Source organism: Mytilus edulis, chromosome 8, assembly GCF_963676685.1.
Source record: "Mytilus edulis chromosome 8, xbMytEdul2.2, whole genome shotgun sequence".
Classification (NCBI taxonomy): domain Eukaryota; kingdom Metazoa; phylum Mollusca; class Bivalvia; order Mytilida; family Mytilidae; genus Mytilus; species Mytilus edulis.
Window position 1 is genome coordinate 11,329,475 of NC_092351.1, and position 6,086 is coordinate 11,335,560.

Below are 6,086 nucleotides of genomic sequence, written 5' to 3' on the forward strand. Positions count from 1 at the left end.
ACAACACCTTCGTTAACACTAGGATGTGCTTTCCCATAAAAAATTAAGTTAATGACGTCCCTTTAATTTACCCGTAATGCATTCATTGAAATCCAAAATTACGTAAAAGACACGGGCATATCGAACTAGTTGTGATACATAAACACCGCAAGGTGGTGCCAAAGCAACACCACCGTTAAAAAAAAGGAACATTAACAATAAGGGAAGGTACACAGACCATTTTGTTTTAATTCTATTGTAGAGTTTCCCCGAGTTAATCTAAAATATCTAATTCGAGGAAAGGACAGTTTCATTGTTTATTTTTTTATTTGAAAATTAAGTTCCTTTGAATAAATTTTGGAAGTATAATTAGAAAAAATCTTGATTATTTAACTAAAAATATCCTCAAGATAACTATAAGTGTTAACAAGTCTGCTATTTCAGGGGCGCATTTGGTGCCCATATGAATCCACACTTTCTGACGATAAACTTTACTGCCGAAATTGACATTCATATTATATTATCAAGAACATGAACAGCTTCAATAATTATCGCAGCACACCGAGAGTTAGTTTACCCAACATGTTTCTTTTTTTTTCAATAGAGAAGAAGGCTGTGAATGAGTTGCAGCTAATACATTTGCTTTTCGGATTTACTAAACGACCATTTGATAAAAACAAGAACACCTAAAAATAACTTATGAAAAAAATAAGAGGATTGGAATTTTATATTAACGCCAGACGCGCGTTTCGTCTACAAAAGACTCACCAGTGACGCTCGAATCAAAAAATGTTAGAAAGGCCAAATAAAGTACGAAGTTGAAGAGCATTAAGGACCCCAAATTCCTAAAATATTTGACAAATACAGCTAAGATAATCTATGCCTAGGGTAGAAAAGCTTGAGTTTTTCAAAAATTCAAAGTTTTGTTAACAGTTAATTTATAATTATGAACATATAAATGAGAATTTATTACACTTAAAAGATAGCCAATTCCACTGTGTTCCTATGTTTTATACTTAAAGTTAATGGTAAGTTCTTTTATAGTAGTTTAGGAACCCGTTAAAATTATTGAAATATTAGTCGTAGAACACTCACTAGAGGCCGAAATAAAGTTTTTTTTGTGTAGCGTAGGTAAGCAACAAAGCTGTAAATATTCTATATATGTGTTTTATGTACTAATGTTTACCGACAGGCTGTAGGTGTGCCTATTTACACCAATCGTATATATTTTAAAACAGACTTTACATGTAAAGTTATGAATCACAGTTATGGCCAAACTGTGTAAGTGAAAAATCGTCTCAATTCCATCTTATTGATGACGTATCGTTACCTCGTTGGTTTTTATTTTGGATCATGAAGAATTTTCTGCTCATTCTCCGAGTGTGGAAGGTCATGGGTTCGAACACCTACCGGGACAAATCAAAGTCTTGAAGTCTGTATTCGTGGTTCTCTGCTGAGTATGTGGCATTAGGAAGTAAATAAAAATATCTTTCGGCTCGGAGTCGGTATAACGTGTCCAGGTAGGGGGTAAAGTCATTTGTGTACAATTTTGGCTCTAACATTGTTTCACTTATAGGGGTTTTGCATTGGGGAAAAAACCATTTATTCTAAAACCAGTTGTTGGCATGGTACGGGTTAATTAATATAGGAAGATGTGGCATGAGTGCCAATGCAACAACTTTCCGTATAAGTCACAATTAATAAATTAATAAAAATAAACCATAATAGATCAAGTTACGGTCTTCAACACGGAGCATAGGCTCACACAAAACAGCAAGCTATAAAGGGCTCCCCAAAAGTGAAGAATTGGTAAGTTTATTGCATTTAAAGCTTAAAGCCGGGTTCGAATCAATCTAAGACTCCTAAATAAAACCATAATTGATGTTATACGAATTAAAGATGAATTGGAAGCATTGAAAAATCACCGGATGTTCAGCAACTGGTACAAAAGAATTTGAACACCGTGTTTCGATTGTGTCATTTATTATATTGATGTTTATACTTCGGACTTCAGATCAAGCGTATTTCAAACCAAGAGAACAATCTTAAAGACTTTAGACAAACTACATATTCCTCTTTATTTCATAATGATTTGTGTATTTTTGTCACTTGATTTAGGATAGTGTACTGTATTCATGTACATAATTTACTTTCGAATAGTTATAATATATGCATGGATAAGTTAGATAAATAAAGGTAAATGTTTGATCATGGTATATACTTGCCATACTATGTTATCTAGTACGCATTATCCATATTATCAGTTATAATGAGATATGACTCTGCATACACTAAATTAAACTTGACAAAGTACTTTGTAAATAGTCCCTTACCTTTACTAAATATTCTCAACTGATATTTTGTAGTTCGGCAACAGGTACATGTACATATAAAGATAATGACATAAGTGTTTACAATCTTTTTTGTGGATTTTTATTCTTTCTCAGGTGAGTTTTACATGGTATATGATGTTGAAAGTTACTAAAATTTATCAAGTGTACCTGTATTCATAACAGAACATATATCGCTGACCAGTAGATAAATAATGGTCGGGGGTCCCAATGTAAGCGAAATGTTCAGACAACTTTCTCAGCACACATATGTATATTTGGAAATTTATCTAAGTACACACTGATACTACCAACAGAATACATACGGATTTTTGTTTAAATGTTTATGAACGAGTATATTGGGGATAAATAACCGAATTGGCTACCGAGTAGCCTAAAAGTTTCGATGCGTCAGACCAAATATTCTAACATTTTATACAACTTTCTGATTTATAGTTATTTCCCTTTTGTCATAGCTCGACACAGCCCTAGATTTTTCTTCGTAGGATAACAAGACCAAGTGAAAATGAAACTTAAGAATTAAGAATGAAGCTACGCATTTGGACGTGATTATGTACATGTACATACATACTTTTAAATTAAAGCTGTAACTCCCGGGGTAAAGAGGTTCTAGGTGGGAAAACGGGCGGGGGTGGCGGCTTAGTTTTACCATTGTTTGAATATTTGAAGAAAACAAAGTTGTGCTGAGAATGGTTAAAACAAATATGTTAGGGATTATTAATCTGCAGTATGAACACACTATGCCATTAGAGAAAAAAAACTCAAACGTATTTCTGCTTGTTTGGTGATATAAAAAAAAAACAACATTTGGTACGATTACCAATGAGACAAATATTCACAAGAGACCATTAACATCTATAGGTCATAGTACGACCTTTAACAATGAGCGAAGTCATGCCACAAAGTCAGCTATTAAAGGCCCCTCCATGACGAATGTAAACAATTCAAATGAGAAAACTTACGGCCTAATTTTTGTACAAAATAATCAACGAAAAGCAAATAAATAACCAAACGACAACCACTGAATTACAGGCTGATGACTTCAAGTCTTGAGACAGGCACATACATAAAATGACAGGGTTAAACATGTTAGTGGGCGCCCACCCTTCCCCTAATCCTAGGACAGTGGTGCAACAGAACAATGTTTTTGTCTTTATCCTTTTGACAGATTACTAATATCATATACATGTATATGAATAAAAAAAAAAAACACGCGTGGAATATGTTGATTTGGTACCAACCAAACCATACAAAAAAAGGCAAAAGACATGTAGACGATATCTAGTTATCTGTTATAGTCGTCTACAATAGCCACATGTCTATACATTATGTTAACATCTGAATCGTCAAAAATCGTGAAAAGTTTTGAATTAAAAAAAAATCTTCAATTGACACAGAATTCCCAAAATACTGAGCAAGAAGAACATACAAATATACAACATTAAACAAATACTTTACTTTAGAAAAAGCAAAGTTATTTGAGTATAAAACAATCAGTTTAAATTCATTCAAGATTTGGAAATATAATCCTAGTTGTATTGATGGCTTGAAAAGTCGGAGAATAACATGCGTGTTTTTATACTATTTTGTTATCTTTATGTCGTTTGATTTGATGCCAATATCATTCACTTTCTTTTTTTATTATTTCAGCACAACGATGTCATTCAGTTCCTACCAAAGTGTACTTGCAGTCTGTATAATAATTTGTATAAATGCCAATGATATCAAAGAACCCTACTTTAAACAAGTCACTTTAGAATGCCAGGACAATGCTGTAAATGCTACAAAAATCGATCCGTCTAACATTCATAAAAGACAGTGGATTTTCCCTTCAGGAAAAACTTACGACAATGACAACAACGCTTCAATATGTAGGCGGGAAAAATGTTGGGAAATGGATGCTTCGGGTTTTAACGTAACTATCAAACGTATCAATGATGAAGACTTCGGTGTCTATTATTGTGTCATCTTGATGAACGATAACTCCATAAACGTGATACGTAAAGGACTAAATGTCGACGGACCTTACTATGGCGATCTCTTGGCGAAATATACAGAGAATGCGAAAATAGGTGGAATTGCAGCAGCTGTCTTGTTCGTTTTGCTTGGCGGTTCGTGTTTCCTCTGGACTTGTCGATACAACAAGAGAAAGAACATTAAAAGCGATAGTAATGGTGATTTTTCAGATATCAACATGGTTCATGCATACGATAACAAAGCTACAGAAATGAATGAAAAGTTGTGAACTGTATAAAAAGAAAGTATATATTAGTAATCAATCAGATAACATTGTTTATTCCATATTGATAAAACTTTAGTAGGTTTTTCTATATGAATGGGATTTTGAAAAAATAAGCATATTCACCTGCGGAAAAAGGATATTCACCGCGCATAACGTCGCGTGCTTTTACCTGCTCTATTTTGGTAAAAAAAACGATTGATGTACAATTGGTTTTGGTTAATAATTGCCATTACATACATTTCTCTCGGAATATGGAATAAAACAATTACTGTCTTTTGTTTCGGTAAATATGTGGTTTAATTGACTTTTGAAAAACTGATATTCACTTCGGCCGTTGGCCTCAGTGAATATCAGTTTTTCAAAAGTCAATAAAACTACACATTTACCTCATCAAAAGACAGTAATTGTATAATATTACATGTATAAACAGTTTCACGTGTTCAAGTGTTCTCGTTAATTTAAACTAATTTAACATAGAAAATCCTTGTATCTCAAGGTAAAATTCAGAGTTGCACCATATTTACTCTTGACATCTCAAATTCTCAGTTATTATATTTATGTGAATTAGTCCAATTTTGAGATAACGAGAGCCGACTGTATGATTTTAACAATCGTTTAAATTAATTGCTAAATAATAATTAAACGTTTTGCTTTTCAAAATAAAGAATTTTATCAACAAGCAAGGACTGTACTTAAGTTTGTCATGTTATCAAATGTTATAGTAAGAAACCATACTGTTACATTGTAACTATGTATTTTTTAAAAAAAGAGTTACACGAGGTTGTCATAATCAAACCACATTCCTGTGAACTTTTCATTTGTATGTAGCAACATCCTAGCAGGGCCTGTATATGTAATTTTACACTTATTTGGTGTTTATAGAAGGATAATTTCTGGTAAGTTTATTTTACAAGGTGTAACACAACTAATTACTTTAAGGCCTGGCCAGAAAGCACATACCAGAAAGTAGTACATATTTAACACAGAATAGTTCCTACGCATGAGTGTAACTTTCAAAATATGTAGAATATTTAGGTATTTTTGGTTTCAAATGAAAGGTGAAGGACTGGTGATCATTCTAGAACACTTTTTGACCTTTAATTTTGAATATTTTGAACTGCACCAAATTTAAAAAAGAGGGTACATTTTGTCTGTATCTGAAGCACCTGTTTTGGTACATGCAAACTTCCGGGAACCAGTTTGTTCTTATATGCCATTAAAGGTATGTTGATTTTTTTCAGTACAAGTCAGCATAAACTGTTGCTTTGACATGCAATGATTTTCACTTTATTTGAACTTAAAACAAAAGAGGTGTGCCTGCTTGAAATAGAGGTATTTGACATAGAAAGCAATGGGACCATGAATTAGTGGTGTACTTTCACAACGTGTTAGTATTCTGTGCAACTTGGAGCTGGAAATATTGTTTCTGACACTCATCGATTGATCAAACCCATATGGTGACGTTAAGATGTAATTTATTTTGTATTGATTCGTTGCTGTCTCATGGACGTATA